At 40.2% G+C, this 22,398-nt stretch overlaps 1 protein-coding gene across 2 annotated transcripts in view; it reads left to right on the top strand.

Moving 5' to 3' along the window:
* Positions 1–639: 639 nt before the first annotated feature.
* The window catches only part of flrt1a (fibronectin leucine rich transmembrane protein 1a), a 65,182-nt gene continuing 43,423 nt past the window's right edge, over positions 640–22,398 (top strand). For both annotated transcript variants that reach the window (XM_058382545.1, XM_058382544.1), the window contains exon 1: positions 640–1,348. The gene's annotated coding sequence lies outside the window, so the exon portion shown is untranslated. The remainder of the gene's footprint in view (positions 1,349–22,398) is intronic.

The raw sequence follows: 22,398 nt of genomic DNA, 5'->3' as shown, positions 1-22,398 counted from the left end.
CCCACCTGCCAAAAATGCTGGTAAGTGAACTGGCTATGCTAAGCAATGAATATTTGTGTGCATGTTGCACTGTGAACTAGGGTGTATTACTGCCTCGATCCCAGTGCTCCAGTAACAGATTCCATATCCATCACAAGCATGAGGAGGATAAAGTGGTCACTGAATGTGAATGAAATTGAAACTCGGATACCGAAAGAAATGGGGGGCGTCTCCAAATTGCCTATTGATATGTATTCATAGGGCAGCATGGTGGTGCAGTGGGAAGTGCTGCCCTTTCACAGCTACAGACTCCCTGATTCAGTCCTGAGCTTTGGATTACTGTCAATGCAGAGTTGCAATCCCAGTGTCCCTGTGGGTTTCCTCTGGCTTTCCTCCCAATTCCAAAAAACATGCAATTAGATGGATTGGATACTTTAAGATGTTGCCCAAAGTGTGTGTGTGTGTGTGTGTGTGTAGTGCTCTGTGATGGACTGGAATTCCATTCCGTGTGATTTCCTACCTTTAGCCTATTGTTCCTGGGATAGACTCTGGATCACTGACACCCTGACCAGGATTAAGCAGATACTAAAGATGAATGGATAAACGAATGGAAATGGACTCTCTCTCTCGCTCTCTCTCTCTCTCTAAAGCAGGCTAGAGGTGAAGATATCCAGTATTTTAATCATTCTTTTTTTTTTCTTTTTAAAGCTTTAAAATGACATCCTCGTGTGTTTTAAAGCTCGCTAACAACAAAGGCTCGTGAGTTTCTCGCTATAAGCCGTGTTTCTCAGCACAGCTCGTGCACTCGCGCCTCAATTTGCCTCACACGAATTACGGCGAGACGCTCGCGCGTGACATTATGCGCTCGAGCACACGAAGAAAAGCGGGAAAATAGGGCTGGGAGGAAAAACAAGGATTTGGAGAAGGAAAGGGGGGGGGGGAGAAAAAAGAAAGCGTGAATGCGAGTCATGGTGTAATCACGGTGTTAATCACACACCTATTTTCTATTTTAAAGGAGAAAGCCAGGGTGGTGAGGTATTGGATGCTCTCGGATGCGCGCGCGCGCGAGAGAGAGGGAGAGAGAGAGAGAGAGAGAGAGAGAGAGAGAGATGGGCTGGAACATGATGGTAATGCTGATGACTGACTGACTTGGCTACACTGGACGGGCGACTTAATTTTGAACAAGTGTCCGCTTTCGGTTTTCGTCTCCTTTTTATCCCTAAATCGATGAACCTGAACGGTGGAACTTACACTCGTTTTTTTGCGGGGAGAAAATACACAAATATTGCGTGTCTTGCTGCGCGGTCCCCCCCCCCCGGAGTGACCACAGAGAAGGGAGAAGCTCGTTTATTTAATTTATTTTTAAAAGGTAAGTCCGGTGCACATTTATCCTCCTTGTTAATGAAGTTAATATGACATTCACATGCGTCGCGTGCCGCCTGGACATTTCTGCACACACACACACACACACACACACAACCTATTCCTGAATTTAATCAATGAACAGACATGTGCTATATAATTTATTAGAATATAAACCATAACACCGGTTTTCTTTCTTTTCTTTTTTTTTTTTTTTTGCTGACACATGAACTCCGATTAAAAAATTTCAGCCCAACCCACAATGCAGAGACTGGATTCGATATAAATGCGCATAAGTTAAAGGCTGTATGTGAACGCATTAATCCCGTTTTTTTCCTTTGTGTTAATGCGGTTTCCACTGCCAGCATCCCAGCAGCGTTTTGCACTCATTAGCACACTGAACGCTGCTTTGTGTTAATATTGAGAGGCAGCGTTGTGATGACTTACAGGCGGAACGGTATATCGATCACTAGACGATATTCTCGTCTCAGTCTCCTCATACGAGCTTGGAGCAGAGTTGGTGGGTTTGTTGTGGATGGACGGAAAACACCTTTCGGATCAGATCTGTTGTACGGCATGTTCGGTAACGTTGCCGGAGGGCGTCTGTAGTCATTCTGATCTTTTCACACAGGAGAAGTGATATCACCGAGATGGGTGAGTGATGGGTGATGGGTGAATCTTCAGGAACATGCACAAATTCCACGCCTGCACCTGACACGTCCACCTCGCTGTAATAGAAACGGATTGTTTTGACCTTAAGCGCTTGTTGGAGCCACCCAGGTTGTGCTTAATCATTAGGCGGTCACATGACCATAACATTATATAGAGCTAGGAAATTCTCACGCTTCACCGCCGAAGATATTTTAATCGTTCCAGAACTGATGCTTGCTTTCATGTTGGAGGTGATAGAAATCAGGGATGTGCTTCCTGGTGTGTCTGTATAGTGAAGAAAATGAAAACAAGCCTTGATATTCCCACAGGATATTACACAATCATGTCACTTCGGATAGGATATAACATATTTCCCGGGGTTGTTGGTTTTACTGGTCATTTTACAGAAGGGAAAATACCGTAATCTTTCCCACACACAGCTTGTAAAAAATTCCTGACATGTCGTTTTTTGGACTAAAATCCCAGAGTTGCTCCAGCGATAATTACATCTCCCCCTCCACCTCCTCAAGTAAAACCAGTCCAGTCCGAACTGGCCTAGAGGAGCCAGAGTCTGTGTGGCCTTGCTAGACATCATGACCTACAAGTTCTTCCAAAAAGCCCAAGTGACATGTTTGGGGTTGTTGTTTTTCAAAGAACTGATGCCTGTCTGCCTCAGCAAGACGCTCACAACTGCAAATTTTAACACATTCGTTATGATTTTCTTGAGGTAGAGAGCTTCAGAGTTATTTTTTTCCGTCAGAAGAAATTGTGAAAAGTGAGAAATCCACAGTCCACTCAAGGGTTCCTCAAAGGGTTCTTCTCACAATTAAAGGTTCTTAAATAGGAAATGGAAACGTCTATTTCCTCGTCAGGGTTCTAGATGAAATCTTTTGTTCTAGACCTGTACGCCATTATTCACGTAATCAGTTTATCTCTTTTCACAGGCGTAAAGATATTACGTGCAATTCTGCAAGTCTGCATTTAGCCCCACCCCTCACATCTCAATGTATTTCAGTCACTCAAATAGTAGCAATAATGAGACTTGTGGGGGTTTTTTGCGTTATAGTTCTATTTAATTTTTATTTTGACTCTAACATCAATTACTTTTGACTGGAAAATGGCTACATACAGGGTTAGTTTTTCATACAGGTGAAATTTTAACAAAATTTCTCACACTCACACACACACATTTTGTTCTATTTATGTATTCATCTTCCATAAGGCTGACAGGAATCCTGAAGGCGACCATAAACTCCCAGTTTCACTCAAATAAAAGAGCTCCCTATCTCAAATGATGCAAAAGTAAACTGTAAATTTTGGGGGAATGATGAGGACAACATGAGAGTTCACAGCATCAGCTTGTAATAACAGGATGAAAATCATCATGCAGCATGAGAGAAGAGCGGGATCTTTAACCTGGTCATTTTACCTGTTTTCTGCGTGAAAGCATCTTTTCAGTTGAGGCTAACAGAACTGGGACCTAGCTTTTCAATGTTCTGGCACGATTTAATTACGGATTTTGATTCGAACGGCGTCTCAGAAAAGGCTGTAAGGGCATCTGCACCGGCCTCTGCTGGACCTTAATCACGTCCCACTTTTTACAGGACTAGTTATGAGGTATAGGTTGAAGGTTTTTAGTTTTCATAATGCCATGCTTTATATTACTCTCTCTCTCTCTCTTTCTCTCTCTCTCTCTCTCTCTCTCTCTCTCTCTATGTCTCCCCCCCTCTGTTTCCCTCCCTCTCTGTCTCTCTCTCTCTGTCTGTCTCTCCCCCCTGTCTGTCTCTCTCTGTCTCCCCCTGTATCTCTCTCTCTGTCTCCCCTGTCACTCTCTCTCTCTCTACCCCCTGTCTCTCTCTCTGTCTGTCTCTGTCCCTCTGTCTCTCTCTCTCTGTCTCCCCTGTCACTCTCTCTCTCTACCCCCTGTCTCTCTCTCTGTCTGTCTCTGTCCCTCTGTCTCTCTCTCTCTGTCTCCCCTGTCACTCTCTCTCTCTACCCCCTGTCTCTCTCTCTGTCTGTCTCTGTCCCTCTGTCTCTCTCTCTCTGTCTGTCTCTGTCTCTCTCTTTCTCTCTGTCTCTCTCTCTCTCTGTCTGCCCCTGTTTCTCTCTCTCTCTCTCTCTCTCTTCCCCCTGTCTCTGTCCCTGTCTCTCTCTCTCTCTCTCTCTCTCTCTGCCCCCCCCCTGCTTGTAGTTAACAGTTTCTTCTCAGATGGAACTCCAGCTTGTTGTTCTTTCCCTACATTTGTCCTTTTCTTTCCCCGTGTCCCTTTGGTTCTCTTGTTCCCAGAAGACTGCATCCTGCTTTTTACCTTCCTGCTTCACAGAGACACAGTCCGAACACATGCACCACGAGTGCATCATGAGTGTATCGTTAGATCGCTCTGAAGTGAAACAGTAGCTGCTGTCTTTATTCATTTATTGGATTTACTTTTAAATAAAGCACCAAGGCCGTGCCCAATGAATCTGAGCTAACCGATTACTGCCCTTATCTTTTGTCGTCAATATTAACGGCAAATAAAGAATGTTTAAATAGTCCGTCAATGGCCTTCCCTAATTGAAGCTAAAGGAATGGCTAAAGATCCTGGGCTTAATTAGCTCCTATCATAGCGCGTCTGTGAATGTTAAACACCGCTTTGAACATATAGGACGCATCCTAATTCTCACTATTTAGATTCGATTCTCTTTCTCTGTCTGGTCTTTATCTCTCTCCCTATCATTTCAGCATCGGATGCATCATCATTTCTCCGTCTGTTTGTCATTCTTTGTCAAGTTAATAACAGTGAAGCTTTATTGGGATACACAACGTAAGAAAACGATCATGAGGAATTCAAATAAATGAAATGACAAAATAATAACACAGAAGCTAATGAGAAAAAACGACCGAGGAAGCGGCTCATGGACACGCGGGCGTTTGCTGAAACACTGGGACAGAAATGAAACGGGGTAGACGATGCATTTTTTATGCGCGAGATTTCAATAAGGAGTTTCGAAAATCCTGGAAGTTTTTTAGTTTGAGTAAAGCTCTCCAGTGGGCTTATATCGAGGACAGTAGGACAGGAAATAAATCTCACTCTCAATCTTGTAGATATGTCGGGTCTCCCCCCACCTTCCTCTTTCGTCCCACTGAAACCTCCTCACACACACACACACACACACACCATCCCTGAAAGCCAGCATCTCTGTCCTTTTTTCATTGCCAGTTTCTCCTGGGTGGCCATGTTGCTTGTATCATTAGGGGAAAAACGACAGAGAGGAGCGAGGTTGTGTGTGTCCTCACATTCACACCCCTCTTTTTTTTTTCTTCTTTTCCGTGCACATCCTTCCTTTCCTTCCTCTCTGTGACAGCCGGCAGCCAGTAGGGCACAGTGGCCATGCCAGCGTAGGAAAGACCCACGTCAGCGATTAAATACACACCCAAGATGTGTGCACGCTGACCTGACACACACTGACCATGGCACGTATTGTCCATTAACGGGTCGAGTTCTAAGGAAGGAAACGTGATCTGGAGTCGCACTGACGTGTGATCATTCATCATCAGACAGTATCATTAAGTTTATTATGCATTTATTATTTATAAGGTATGTTTTATTACATAGACATTACATTTGTATTAAATGGATATTTCAAAATTACTGTACTGTGGGAAGCAGTGCCAAGATCATGCAGAGGCTTGCAGACCAATTCTCTCTCTCTCTCCCTCTCTCTCTCTCACACACACACACGCACACATCTCACACGTTTCCTTGGCAAATGGAGCATAGCGGATCATAGCAGCAGTGGGCAAAGCTTTGGCATATTGAGAAACCGGATTGTAACATTGGATTTGGATGTAGAACTGTGAAACGCTACAGATGTTGGAACTCTGAAAACCGTTAAGTATGCATGAACACACACACACACACACACACACATCTGAAACCACACCTACTGGACCAGGACTACCTGCTGCTAGCTCTGTCACGATCATGTAGTTTGATGATTAATTTTCTTACAAATAATTCATTATTTGTCTCTGTTCCTTTATAAGGACCCCCCCATTGTATTGTAAATAAATAAAGTCTATTGATGTGCAGGTTGATGAGGCTGGGAAGAAGTTAGTGAAATCAAAATGTTATTATTATTATTATTATTATTATTATTATTGTTTTTTTTTCTGTAGGGGCAAGCCAGGAATTGTAATCATGGTTGAAAGCAGAGGTCAGAGATTATCAGAGGCATATCAGTAATTATGAAAAAGGGTAACAGAGGGAAGGTTGTAGACGTGGAATATAGAGAACACTACGGTGGCCGAGAAGTGCAAAACAAAGTAACAAATCTGTAAACAAATCCAAAAACACAACAACAATTCAGACAAACCCCGGGAAAAGCTAGGGTATAGCATGCGAATGGAATCCTGACCTCTGATTGGACGAGACATCTGTCACTCAAGATATACAAGCAGTAGGGAATTATCTAGCGTATAATTGTCATGTATTTCTTGTACATGTGTGGTGTTCTGTGTTCACTTTAAAGCATATATATTTATTTATTTATAAGAAAATGGAATTCGTTCAGCGCTACTCTGAGGAAGGACGTCCATATGGCGTGATTTTGGATACACGGATAGCACAAAAGATTAGTTTGCGATGTCTTAAAAAAAACACCTATGGTATGTTTCATAGAGCAAACTATTCCAGATTAAGGAGCACTGTAAGAGCAGAGCTGCGTTCATGTACACGCGAAACACCTTTCGCAAACTATACCTGCCTTTTCCATTTCGTCTAAATTGTCGTTGTGTTTTTGGATTTATTATTTTGTTTTTTATTTAATAATTCTCAATTTGTTTTGCATTTCCCGGCCACCATAGAACACAGAAATGAGAAACAAGACCCAGAAATGAACTTACAAGTCCTCATATAGAGACAAAGACAAAATAATCAAGGGTGAGGCATAGAACAGTAAGGTAGCACCCCAATAAAAGGAGCAGGACTCGAAGAAAACGTAGAAATGTGAACAAAATCCTAAACAAAACTGCAGTAAAAGCAGCACTTGACATGAGGGAGGGATTCAAGATATTGTATATACTGTCATTTTTATAGACCCTACATCTAACCTTATGGACCTCGAAGCCCTAAAACACTGGGGCTGGAAAATGCAGACTACGATATAACAGAAAAGCAAGAAAATAGTCATATGAAAAGCTTCACCATTCATATAAACATCAAATACCCGAGTAATGTGCAGACACTATATCCAAGTAGATGTGATGAACAGTTCATGTCACGATGATCAAATCAATTTGCCATCTTTGCAAATGTGCCTCAGTTTGTTTTATTAATTAGCTGCCAAGCTATAAATTCTCAGTTTCATGCCGCAGATATATGCAGGAGATGCTGGAAAGGAGGGATGAAAACGAAGAAACCAAAACTTCCACAAAATCCCTCTTTATTGAGGTGGGGTTTTTTTTTGTTTTTTTTTGGACCATGAAACACACAATACAAGCTCCATATCCCAAGCAGTCTGAGAAAAAAATGAGTAGGCATAAATGATCGTTTTATTGCACAGCCCACGGGGCAAGAGGACGTTCTAATGTGTCCTGTGTTTTCCGTTACCCAGACACCTAATTGCCCAGGCTTAAACGTAATACAAAAATAATAATCATATAAATCAAGCTAGTTTGCTAATTAAATGCATTAATACATACTAAGGGATTTAAACAGAGTATATGAATTTTCTCTGAAAGTGGGCCACTCTGTTGCTATAGTTTTTATTTTTTCCTGAAGTGCTTATCCTTTCCTTTTGGAGAAGTTTTTTTGAGGCCGAACTTTTTGTGCAGATTTGCCTCATACATAAAAATGTGATTTGAGCTTGACTAGCATCTATATTTTCTCTCTATACAGTATGTCTAACCATGAGGTTGAGCTAGCAGAAAGGTTTGGTAGATTTATGCACTTAATTACGCTCAGTTACATAAAAGCACGTTTCTTATACTGGAAATCATGTCGTCGGTGCATGCCCTAACGCCAGCCAGATCATGTGTCCTGTGAGGGGAAATCACGACGTCATCAAGGTTTGAACATATATACCGAATTAAAATGTTTACTATTCTTCAAAGGTCAGTAAATCCGTTGGCTAAAGCTATTTGTAAGAAAAAATGTATTGGCCTGGCCTGGACATGTTGCCCCAGACTCTTGATTAGTCCTCCCGTGGGTACTGTAACTAGCAAAATCAATTTGTTTGAATTAGATACAGTAAGAGAAAAACCCTGAGCCTACCATTTCCACTAACCTGAACTATTCATATCATAGGATTTTATATGAAGCAGCCTTGTTGTGAACTGTCAGCTGAGAGACCCGTTTTTTTTGTCAGACGAAGTAAACATATTTGAAACATGTTCACCACAGGGTTAGCCCTGAGCTCTTTCTGTTTATTTTTTCGCTCTCGCTAAATGCATCGAAAAGCGATTTGTCTGCGCTGCCTTCTGGGACCAATAACAAAAATACAGAAACTACACACGGGCAGTTCAGATCTTCCTCCTGCTCTTTAGACACCAGGACGGCTCAGGCTTTGGTACCTCATTTGCTTGCGGTGCTTCTGTCTTCAAGGCACCAATATTTCTCACTTGATGAATCTTCACATTGCTCATTTCAGCATTGATGTAAATCATACATGAGATCTGTTGTGCATTTTGATGCGAAATTGATTTTATAATTGTCTATTGGCAGCCGGAAATAACGCAGTCTGTGATGTCTGGAGTGCAAACGCTTCACTGTTTTTAAAATAGCTGGGACTCGAATTGAGAAGCGCTTTTATAGACCAGATCTGGCACAAGGCTGTAATTCCCGATTCCTTATAATTGCTGTGCAACTGCTGAGAGAACTAATTTGTCGAAATTGTGTTGATTGTTTTTTTTTCTCCCTGAAAAATGTAAAACGTAACAGTGAAAGATTTCTGAAATGCAAGTATGCATGACAGTAAAAAGCCCAAACTTCCCTTGGGTCCAGAGATATTGTTATATTTTATGATTTTTATAGTCTTTATACAAGAAATCTTTCATGAGTAGCACTAAAACCAAACGCTGAAGCCCATGTGGTCCTTACACAAACATCTATTAAAATCTGCAGTGGTCCAGAGCTGTTGTAACACACCGTCTCCATTCGTCAGGCTGGTCTCGGGGGGGAACAAAAATGGAAATGAGATAAAACAGTGATCTGCATGTCAAATATGTGGAAAAAACAAATCTGAAGCATGTCTCTATGGGACTAAGGCGGTTTTAAATGAGACAAGGAAATGAGCTCGGCAAAAAATAAAAAAAAAACAAAAAAAAAACAACTAATAACATTTAATTAAAGCCGTCATAGGATGTCATTTAAAATGGTGCAATTTCAAGTAATAAAAGGAAGCCTTTTGGGTCTCATGAAGCAATACATACGTTGACAGTCTGTACTGCAAAATAATTTATTATTAAACTTTTCTGGAAAATATCCTGTGTGTAATTAGTTTAAAAGTGGAAATTCAATAGGCATGGATTAAAAAAAACACCAAAAAGACAACAGGGACACAAATATAAGCCATCAAGAAGCTTAATTATAACCTTTTAAAGTGTAAGAACTCTCTCTCTCTCTCTCGATCTCTCTCTCTCTCTCTGTATATATATATATATATATATATATGCAGAATTGTTTTGTTGTTTTGAACCATAGCTCTGTCTCTGACTCCTAATAATTTCCATAGTATTTGCATAAATTGTTAGGTTTTCAAATATTGGTGGGAAAACGAAATTATTAGATCATGTCACAAATGTAAAGTCCTGAGGCGTAATGTCAGATATGCTTCACTGTCTCTGTCCTGTTTTTGTTTTGTTTGACTAATTTCATTTAATATCAGTGTGCGTGTGAGAAAGAGAGAAAAATGCTCCAGGCTAGATTCTGGCTTTGCAGTTATGCAAAATATTATGGACATACACATGTGTGTACACACACACACACACATTTCAAACATATTTTTACAATTATAAAAATATAATTTTCATAATTTTTCCACATACTGCACTAGGACTCTTCAAAGCTGCATATAAACTTAATGTCACCCTAAACAGCAGATAGTTTTTAGCCCCCCTGCACTACTCAATGACACGCCCAGTTGTAAGGTACACCCACTTTTACAGGTCAAAGACACGCCCAGTTGTAAGGTACAACCACTTGTACAGGTCAAAGACACGCCCATTTGTACAGATCAAAGACACACCCATGTGTGCAGGTCAAAGACATGCCAATTTGTAAGGTACACCCACTTGTACAGGTCAGAGACACACCCATTTCTAAGGTACACCCACTTGTGCAGGTCAAAGACATGCCATTTTGAAAGGTACAACCAATTGTGCAGGTCAAAGACACACCCATTTTTAAGGTACACCCACTTGTACAGGTCAAAGACACACCCATTTGCAAGGTTAAAGACATGCCCATTTGTACAGGTCAAAGACACAACCACTTGTACAGGTCAAAGATATGTCTATTTGAATGGTACAACCAATTGTACAGGTCAAAGACACACCCATTTTTAAGGTACACCCACTTGTACAGGTCAAAGACACACCCATTTGTAAAGCTTAAAGACATGCCCATTAGTACAAGTCAAAGACATGTCCATTTGTACTGGTCAAGGACACGCCCATTAGTACAGGTCAAAGACATGTCCATTTGTACAGGACAAAGACATTTTGTCCCATGCAAAGACACAGATACATTTACTCCACTTAAACATGTCCATTTTCCCCACTCAAAGAGACTCCCATCTACACCACTTAAAGCTTAATACCATTAAAAGACACACCCATTTGTACAGGTCAAAGACACACCTATTTGTCCCATCTAAAGACTTTTACCTCACTTGAAGACAAGCCAGTTTGCACAGTTCAAAAGACACGCCCATTTGTTCCACTCAAAGACACGTCAATTTGTTCCACTCAAAGACATGCCCACTTATCCCACTCAAATGCATGCCCCATCTGCACCACTCAGTCACACCCATTTGCACCACTTAAAAATCACGCCCATCTGTGCCACTCAAAGAGCACCATGCCCGCCATTCCACAGTCTACAAGCAACCCTTTGCAAACGCTCAAATTAGGTAACAGAATGACAGATTTCGTGTCACGGTTGAAGGAAGTTGTTATAACTTACAGGTCGCAAGGTGCATAAAAATGTAGAGCTCAGTTCAGTGACGACAGCTCCAGCAATTCTTGGCAGAAGATGAAGGGCTCCAGTAAATCTTTAATTCTCAAGTCTCATGCAATTCCGAGCAACTAAAGCGCAGCGTAACAAGCTAAAACTTTATCTAGCTCTGTAATTAACATCTCTTATGAAATATATCTGATAGCCAAGCTTTATGCTCCAACCTTCTTCAGATTTATTGCTTTATTTCTAAAGAGCATGGGCAGGATTTCTGGAAGGAAAGGCAACCTACTGACCAGTTCACCAAACTCTTCATCACTCTAGTACAGACTTCTAGAACCTGTGCCATGGTGAAGCTTTTCTAGTGGCCTAACACCTCAATTTAACTTACTTCCTGTCCTCTTCCAGTGTACATGAGGAAGGGTGTGTATGTGTTTGGTTTGGGGATGTTCCCCATCATGGTACAGTATGTCTCTCTTGATGAGTATAAACACTCTGTTGAAATATCTCTTAATTTTGCACTGATTAGTGACATTTTTGTAAAACAGTAGCCGCAGGGGAGGCCAGTGACCCTGTAACAAGAAGATCAGTCATATTTGTCTCCCGAGTAAGTCATTAATATTCATGTAAAATAAGCTAATCACAAACTAAATGTGAAAGGTGATTGGCATTTGATGGTTAAAATAATAATAATAATAATAACAGTTAAATCCCGGCTCAGTGCCGTAGATGTTGTCTTGTTTTAACAGGAATGTTATTTGACTAATAATTTCTAATAATAAGGTGCTAACAATGATCCTGCTTTATAAATAGCTAAATGGTGATTTATCCCCCCCATCCCCTTGCTTAAGAAAGCATAGACTAAATGGTCCCAGACACAGACTGGTGTCACACTGACTCTTCGTTGATTTTAGGCACCTTTAACTTCCAATTTTATGAAATGCTGACCCATATATGGAGGATGAGTGTGTGGATCTGCGAGCGAGCTTTGAGCTGCTTAGGATAAAGCGGTTACTGGAGATGAATCTTATGTACATTTGTACAATTCCAGGTCTAACCCACCCACACTTCCAGGTCACACCCACACACACGCACTTTGTTCAATTCTTGATTCCAGTGCAGATGCAGCGGTCACCCTACAGTCCGCATTACAGCACACAGCGAGCTCGCACACTCTCAGATTGAAGCACAAGAACGTGGGAAACGAAGATAAAACCCACACTGACAAAAGCTGACGGATTTCGAAGGTGCTAGTAGATGCTTTATCGTGATCCGGGAGCAGTTTATTGCACGGCCGAGATTTGGCCCTAGCTAAGCAAACCTGTGTGCAGGGGGGACATACAAGGACAACTGAGGACAACAGAATGCAACAAAAACTGAGCACTGCACCGAGCATTTTATTTATTTATTTATTTATTTATTTATTTATTCAGCTGTAGGCTGTGGAGCGCTCGAGTTGTGAGGTTCCTCTAAACCTGCTCGGCTTATCAGAGCACTATCACTGCCTCTGCTATTTTTAGTCATCACCACTAATTAATGATAAACAATCTTGATTGGATTAGCATACGCCAGGGTATCAGGGCTCCACTTGAGGCAGTGACAGGCTTCATATTAACAAAATGTACACACACACACACACACACACACATACACACACAGAGTTCTACATAATCACTCAACCTGCCAAGACAGCCACAGGGTTAGTTTATGAATAAGAGCACATTTTCTCCTAAATGAATTTACAATCAAGAAAACTGGGATATCTCTTATTTCCTACAAGCATCATGCCATGCCAGGTTTTCATTGCTTGCGGTACAGCATGTATAGCGGAAGAAATAACTAGTGTATTACCCACTACTCTATGTCGTATAAGTGCTGATATATATATATATATATATATATATATATATATATATATATATATATATATATATATAGTGGCAGGATGCAATCTATTTTGAAGCGTATGGAAATTCAGCCGGTTACGCTTTAGCACTTTCATGGAATGATAACCAAGTTATCAAAAATAACACTGCACCCAAGCAAGCAAGCGAGTGTGGGGAAAGGATTGCAAAGGCAAAGGAGTACGCAAGGAATAAAAGACGAGCGAATGTGCTGCTGCAGGAAAATAATCAATGACGGAGCCGAGTCAGATATCAGAGTTACTGTTAACATGCCGAAGTGGATTATTTTCAATAACAGCATTTTAATAATGAATGTTTTTATTCCATAGCAATTTATCATGATTATTATTATTATTATTATTATTATTATATTTTTTATGAATTGAAAAATAAAAATTATTTAAAAAAAAATTATAATAAATTATTTCAATTATACTCTATTTAAATAGATTAATTTATTCATTTATAAATGATTAAAATTAAATGTAAAAAATGTAAAGCAAAAATTTTTAAATGTGAAAATAAATCATATTTTTTATTCATTTATTATGTTTAAGGTCCGCTAAACATAGGTCAAGGTACATATGTATATGAATAACAGTTATTCCATCACCATGCTTTCTTCCTCTCTTCTCTCTCTCTCTTCTCTCTCTCTCTCTCTCTCTCTCTCTCACACACACACACACTCTCTCTCTATCTCTCTTTCTTTCTTACTCTCATAAAGCTAATAAGATAAAAACAAAAAAAAAACCATTGAAGCTTGATATATTTCCAAGAAACCGTAAAAGCCGTCCATCCTGAAGACTTACCTCCAATACAGAAATCTTCTTAGAGACAGTTTCAACACAAATATCTACATAATCTGTAAAGCTTTCAGCTGAAGCTGTGGTCAAAGCTCCTGTCGAAGAAAATGAAGCATCTTCTGACCAGTCAGAATCCAGTATTGAAAAGGGGTGTGGTCTTATAGTATAGTCAGTATAGTAACAGAACCTCAGTAAATATTTACATCATCTCCAGTTCTCTTATTAAAAGTGTCTAATGTGCAAATCCAAAATTCTTCCAGAAAGTTCTAAATCCCTCATAATCATGACTCCCACCGGTCGTATCAGTGCTACGGTCAAGACGTTATTAAACCACAGAGCTCTCATTGTCACTCCACTTATTATAAACTGTACAGCCATTTTGTAAACATAAATCACAATTTGGTTAGCCGCTATATGGATGGTTAAAAGGTTTAAAGTCTATAATTCCCATCTGGGATGTTTGTAAGTGCACCAGCAGTGTATAATAAAGTATTTGGTTTGCATGACCTTAAAAAAAAGACAGCTAGTAAACTACTTGTGGGGTGAAAATAATAGCTTCAATTATGCACTGGAAATTTGCAGGCTACTCTGTTGTTTAAGGAACTTTAATGGCATGGAAAAGTTAATGGATTTAATGGAAATGTGTTTTAATCCTTCAAGGGTCGATGGGCAAATCACACAGCATGGAACAACAACAAACCTAATGTTTATATTACACATCAGTGGATAATTTCAAATACGCCTCGGCCCACCACTGCCGCTGGATGTCTTTTGGTTAGATTTCGCTTAAAAAAGCTAAAATGCTATCTGTCTCGTTATCGAAGCTGGAATCAATCAATGAGTCGATCAATCGTGCAAACCAATCAATCTGTTTTTATCGAATGAAACGCATTAAGAGCCACACACACACATGCACACGCACGGCCACGCACGGCCATGGAGGCTCGACATAATGCGATAAGGTACAAGGGCTGGACATAATGGGATTACATTAGCAGATCGCAGTGACAACAACAGAGAGGGACAGAGAGAGAGAGAGAGAGAGAGAGAGATGAACTAAAAGAGAGATAGGGAGAGATGAAGTAAGAGAGAGAGAGAGAGAGAGAGAGATGAACTAAGAGAGAGAGAGAGAAGGAGAGACATGAACTAAAAGAGGGAGAGAGAGAGATGAACTAAAAGAGAGAGAGAGATGAACTAAAAGTGAGAGAGGGAGAGAGAGAGATGAACTAAAAGAGAGATAGGGAGAGATGAAGTAAGAGAGAGAGAGAGAGAGAGAGAGAGAGAGAGATGAACTAAGAGAGAGAGAGAGAAGGAGAGACATGAACTAAAAGAGGGAGAGAGAGAGAGATGAACTAAAAGAGAGAGAGAGATGAACTAAAAGTGAGAGAGGGAGAGAGAGAGATGAACTAAAAGAGAGAGAGGGAGAGAGATAGATGAACTTAGAGAGAGAGATGAACTAAAAGAGAGAGAGGGAGAGAGATAGATTGAGAGAGAGAGATGAACTTAGAGAGAGAGAGAGAGATGAACTAAAAGAGAGAGAGGGAGAGAGAGATGAACTAGAAGAGAGATTGAGAGAGAGAGAGAGAGATGAACTAAAAGTGAGAGAGGGAGAGAGAGATGAACTAAAAGAGAGAGAGGGAGAGAGAGATGAACTAAAAGAGAGAGAGGGAGAGAGATAGATTGAGAGAGAGAGATGAACTTAGAGAGAGGGAGAGAGAGATGAACTAAAAGAAAGAGATTGAGAGAGAGAGATGAACTAAAAGAGAGAGGGAGAGGGAGAGATGAACTAAAAGAGGGAGAGGGAGAGAGAGAGATGAACTAAAAGAGAGAGAGAGAGAGAAATGAATTAAAAAGAGAGCGAGGGAGAGAGAGGAAAAGGAAATTAAACTAAGGACAGTGCCTGTAGCCATATAGACTGGATCAGATGCAGGTGAGGTATACAGAAGTGAGAGGTAGGACTTGTACACGTGCACACACACACACACACACACACACACACAGAGTCATGGGGGGGGTCTGTGATTTATGTGAAATGATCATTGAGTCAGGGTTTTACTCTGGAGAGTTACACACACACACACACACACACACAAAGAGGAAAAAGAACACAGTGTGATGTACCCTAGGTCTAATGTCACAGTAAAAGTGAAATAGCAAATCTTGCACATTGGGGAATTATAAAAATATAGCTTGTTATCTCAAACAGCTTGCAGTAGCACCTTTTAATATTTCTTTCCACCTGTTTTTTTATTGTTATTTTAAATGAGTAGATGCACAAGGAACAGAACTGAATTATGAACTGGACTGTTATTAGGTGAACTTATTAGTATTTCTTATAAAAAGAAGTGAACTGTGGTCACGGCACCAAAAACGAACTTATTACACATTTACTGTCATGCTGATTAGTGATTGGATGTTGGGAACAATGCCTATCAGTGATTGGACGTTGGGGATAATGCTGAGGAGTGATTGGACGTTGGGGACAATGCTGATTAGAGATTGGGCGTTGGGGATAATGCCGAGCAGTGATTGAACATCGGGAATAATGCTGAGCAGTTATTGGACGCTATGGATAATGCTGATCAATGATTGGACGTTGGGGATAATGCTGAGCAGTGATTGGATGTTGAGGATAATGCTGAGCAGTGATTGGATGTTGAGGATAATGCTGAGCAGTGATTGGACGTTGGGGATAATGCTGAGCAGTGATTGGATGTTGGGGATAATGCTGAGCAGTGATTGGATGTTGAGGATAATGCTGAGCAGTGATTGGATGTTGGGGATAATGCTGAGCAGTGATTGGATGTTGGGGATAATGCTGAGCAGTGATTGGATGTTGAGGATAATGCTGAGCAGTGATTGGATGTTGAGGATAATGCTGAGCAGTGATTGGATGTTGGGGATAATGCTGAGCAGTGATTGGATGTTGGGGATAATGCTGAGCAGTGATTGGATGTTGGGGATAATGCTGAGCAGTGATTGGATGTTGGGGATAATGCTGAGCAGTGATTGGATGTTGGGGATAATGCTGAGCAGTGATTGGATGTTGGGGATAATGCTGAGCAGTGATTGGACGTTAGGGATAATGCTGAGCAGTGATTGGATGTTGGGGATAATGCTGAGCAGTGATTGGATGTTGGGGATAATGCAGGGCAGTGATTGGATGTTTGGGATAATGCTGAGCAGTGATTGGACGTTAGGGATAATGCTGATCAGTGATTGGACTTTGGGGATAATGCTGATCAGTGATTGGATGTTAAGGATAATGCTGATCAGTGATTGGATATTAAGGATAATGCTGATCAGTGATTGGACATTGCGAATACTGCTGATCAGTGATTAGACATTAGAGATAATGCTGAGGAGTGATCGGATGTTGGTAATAATGCTGATCAGTGATTGGACGTTGGGGATAATGCTGAGCAGTGACTGGGTGTTACGGATAATGTCGATCAGTGATTGGACATGGAGATAATGCCGAACATCAGCACAAGTGCAGCCGAGTCTCTGCCATATTCTTAAATGTTTTCTAATATTTACAGTTATAATTGAACTAAAATACTTTTGATTGGAATTGGGTATTACGTGTTTATACCACAGTGGTTGAATGCTTGAATCTGAAGTTTATTATTTTGTATAACATGAATGGGTAGCTCCAGGTATAACATAAACATTATGCAATCATTCATAATGCTGAGTAACAGCCCATATACAGGGATTCAGGGAGCAGACACCACCTATCATCTACAACTAATAAAAACAGGCCTAAAACCAAGCTGATGTTTAACAGAATAATTCTTGTGAATGTGGTGACAAGTTTTTTTGTTCGGAGACCATTTATGGAAGATGTCTGGGTTGTAAAGCGTCGTTGGTCTGGGACATGCTTTCTGTTTCCTCCATTTTCTCTGTAAAATGACAGGCTGTGCATTGTGCATGTGTGTATGTATATATATATATATATATATATATATATATATATATATATGTATATATATATATATATATATATATATATATATATGTGTGTGTGTGTGTGTGTGTGTGTGTGTGTGTGTGTGTGAGAAAGAGAGGCTGGTGAGGGAATTGTTTACCGCAGCTATAACATAAGTGAGAACAGGAACTAACTTGTTTCTCAGATGTTCCACAACATTACACCAAACTACAAACCAAATGCAAATGTATGACACGTCATTCATAAAAAAATTAAACATTGTAATCGTTGGAAAATAATCACTAAGCACTGTAAGCTGAATAACACACTCCAGACTGCGCTGCTGCTACTATACAAAAATAATGCACGCCGCAACGGGGGCACAACGGCAGCCAAGGCAGAAGCCGTTACCCCCAAAAAGCATTATTTTTGAAGCACAAAACAGTCTGGAATGTTATTTGTGTTATTTTATACCACAACCATTTTCCAATGATTACAATGTTTATTAATAAACAACTTAATAGCTCATAGGTTACATTCCTTGCAGAAATCGAATATTTTTTTAGATAGTCGATTCTGACAGCGTAGCGATATAAGCAAGTTGCCGTGCGTCACATCCTTCAACTTTAAGACTAGTCAGTCTTCGAACTTTAAATTACTTTGGAATATCTTCAGACTTCTCGAGTTCCCTGGAGCTCAGTACAGATTGTACACATGCTTATTTTTAGCTTAAGACAGATGACTGGGTTTTACAGCTAAATAACAACAAAATCTAAAAATAATATCGCACCTATTAGCTGTAAACAAAGGAAGATATTCACAAAGAGATGAACACTTTCAGAATAATAGCTGGAAGTGTTGAGACGAGGCTCTGAAAGAAACCCACTGCGCGGTCTATAGGAAGCACGATGGGTGTTAGACAATTTTTTAAAGCTCTTGATTACTGGGAATAAATAAAAAGAAAACTGAGGTCAGGTAATAAATACATGAATGAAATTGGAATGGGAAAGTACTTGCTGTTAGTTAATGTCTCCCCCTCTATAGGCAATGCAAACAAGATAATAACAGTAATAACAACGTAGATGGCAAACTGCCTCCACTGGCGTAAGATACGCGTGATAGGAATAGCAACATCGGCGAGTGCAAATACAGCTACTGTTCCTATTTTCCTGTATAAATAATCTGTTTAGCATAAATAAACAACCCCTTTTAATTGTGGCTTTCGCTTAGGACACTAATCAGCACCATTTTAGTTTTTAGAAACAAAGCAGGAGTCATATTGTTAATGCTAACGCTAGGGTTAATGGTAAAATGAATGGCTTATAGGTGTTGTTTGTGCTATAGATGGTAAAGGAATTAATGTCATTGGGAAATATGCATTGGGAAAATGATATATAATGAGGTAATGGTACATAGCGCAAGTATTCACTACTCAAAACTAGCAGCTAAGTCAAAAGTTTGATTATCAAAGCCAAACAAGGCATAATAATCAAAAGATGATAATGTCAACAAGATTCCGCTCAAGCCATACTTGTTATTTATTCCACACTGACGTTTTGATCATTTCTTTAGCTCATATTCCAAGGCATATGGCAATGATGACAAATTCAATATTCAGAGTAGTTTCTTTTTCCATCAGGTTGCTTTAACAACTTCCCACAAACTGCATCCATTTCATGTGAAATTCAATTTTGTTAAGTGTAAAAGACAAAGGGTTTTTTTTGTTTTTTTGTTTTAAATCAGGGTTCATAAGTCAAAGGCTGCCATATGGTGATGGACACAAGCCAGTTGCTCCCGCTGTTTGGGGATAAAAAGAGCAAATTGGATCCGATCTATCCAGATGTTGTTTAGATGCTGGGGGGAAAGTTATGGGCACATTGTGCAGACGTTGCACAAGATGGTTAGGGAATGATATTGGAGACTTTGGAGGGAGGGGGGTGTGAATGATGCAGGAGGAACTGGGGGAATGTGCTGTAGAGGTTGTGAGGGACATTGTTGGTGACATTGAAGTGGAAGTTTTTTGGGATATTTGGGTGAGGTGTGATGAAGAAATGTTGCCAGGATGTTGGGCGGGAGGATATTACAAAAGGGAATGGGAAAGGGCTTGATAGATTGGCATGATGTTGTGTAGGACACTGGGAGAATTGTGGGTGGCAGAATTGTTTGGGACTTCGAAGGGATGTTGATGAGAAGATCTGGGAACGGTGTCAGGAACATTTCTGGAAAAGTCGGTGGAGTCTTGCTGGGGACTTGGGATTATTATAGATGTTGGTGAATATTATGGTAAATGTAGAATGGACTAAGACGGAATGAAGGGAAGTAATGCTAGGGACAGTGGAAGTGTTTTGAGTAAATTGACCATGGCTGTTCCAGGAATGTTACTGGGGACCTTTGGAGATATTAAAGGAAGGTTTGGGAATGTTGTTGGGGTAATTCTTTGTAGTATTTATGGTAGTAGAATGTTGTAGGATAGTATGCTAGGGTGCTGTTATTGGGAACTAATCATTCCTGTTGCAGGAATGCTGCTGGGGACCTTTGGAGATATGAAATGGACGTTTGAGAATGTTGTTGGGGTATTTTTTTAAGGTATTTACGGTAGTAGAATGTTGTAGGATAGTATGATATGGTGCTGTTATTGGGGACAAAGAATTTTCATTCCAATTTTCATCCCATTCCAATTCAGGGACATTGTGAGATGGGCTTTCTTTTGTGAACCTTTAGGGAATGTTTTTTTTTGAGATATCTGGGTTAGAATTGAGGGCTGTTGGGGGTATAGTGGTAATTTTGTGGGAGGAACATGCATGTGCATTGGGCCAATGTTGTTGGAGATGCTTGGAAAAGGCTTGGAAAAGGGTTGCAAGACAACCCATGCGGTGAATACAGAGTGGATGCAGAGATGCAAGAAAGGTAAGCCTGTGCACTAAAGCAAGACGTGGAGCATTTCTAGGTTTATACAGGGCTGAACAGTGGCTCAAGTGGTTCAAAGCCTGTGGGATGTGTCAACATGCATGCACATTAAAATCATTAGACTCTATTTATTATTCACTCCAACACACGCTCACACACCCACACACACAGGGTCAGCACTATCCCCTATTCATCTCCTGTGCCTGTGAACAGAACTGACTTTAAGAGGCTGATCTGAGAGGATCACACACACACACACACACACACACACACTGAGGGAGAACAGAAAGTAATATTACTCCAAGCATCAAAATTAATTTGAATGGTCTGGCTAGTGGATTATTTTTGTCAGTGTTTTCAGAGTTCAGAGTAGGAGCGAACCTGGAACTGTTCCACACTTTTCCTTTCCACCATGATTGAGCGAAACCAATTTTGGTTCCAGCAGAAAATGCTGCAAATCAGGAACCAAGGACCGCCGATGCCAGCGGCTTCGGAGTCTCATCATTTTGTCACCATGGCAACATTTCTAGCAATTATTTTCATAACCAACATTAAATTAGACACGGGCATTGCAGGGGAGGTTGAAGATTATTATCAGTATAACAAAATAACCTAGATTGAATATTGTCACTTTTAATAAGCGGCCAAGTAGAATTCGACCGTTTTAAGCAGATTGTTATTGCTACTTCTAGGGTTAATGGTAAAAAGAAAAGAATTGCTTGTAAATGTTGTCTGTCCTATTGGCGGTTAAAGATTTGGACTATGGAAATTGGGAAACTGATGTATAATGATGCAACGGTACAGTTTTGATACTAGTGGACTTTAAAAGAGCCACTAATTCACGCATTGCACTACAGTGAAAAAAGGAACATGTTCAGTCGGATTTAAGAAAAAATGATTACGTATAGCTCATGTAAAAATACTAAAATATTTCTCAACAAAATGTGGTTTCGTTGCTTATATTAAACTTCATTTTAAACACGTCTTCTTCATCTTTTTTTGGGAGTTGGGGTCAGAGCGCAGGGTCTAAATAAATAAATAAATAAATAATGTTGATAATGTCCTTTCTACAACAGTTTCTAGTCAAGTTATAGTCAAAGATCATTTCCACAACTTACTGTTCCTTCGCTTCATAATTTCTTTTTATTAATTAATTAATTTATTACAAAAGAAATGAGTCCAAAGATGTCTGGCATATTTTCTACATACTTCTGTTAGGTAGCTAGCAGGGAAAAAACGTGAAAAGACTGCGGAGCGAACATACTTGGTTTCTCTATTGCCGTCTCCAGCTGCTTTAAATAGCTACTCTGATTAGAATAGCATTGCATTGCATTGCAAGCACGTCAGCTTTCAAATGAGCTTTACTATCCTCACATTTAGCTGCTCCTGTCATGCTGACAGCACGGTGGTAGATGCAGGCTAATTAACCAGAGACCTACCTTTCACAGCAATCGGTCTCGAAGTTTAGGGCGACTGTGGAGGATTAGCGCTATCTCACCGCATTTCATTCTACACTTTTACGTTCTTTTAGTGAGCTTTCAACGAACCCAGGCAACTGCTCAGGTTTAGCGACGTGGCTGAATATGAATACGTTATTCGAGGTGCCGATTTCGTTGGCTTTTGTCTTGAAAGCTTGTCAGGAAGGTTCGCGGGGCAGTTTGTATAGACTTAAGGTATGCATCCGGACTGTGATCTCACAGGAATAT

Source organism: Hemibagrus wyckioides, linkage group LG28 (assembly GCF_019097595.1).
Source record: "Hemibagrus wyckioides isolate EC202008001 linkage group LG28, SWU_Hwy_1.0, whole genome shotgun sequence".
In the NCBI taxonomy this organism is placed as follows: Eukaryota; Metazoa; Chordata; class Actinopteri; order Siluriformes; family Bagridae; genus Hemibagrus; species Hemibagrus wyckioides.
Note: the sequence above shows the minus strand (reverse complement) of the source record. Positions and strands in the feature narration are given on the sequence as shown.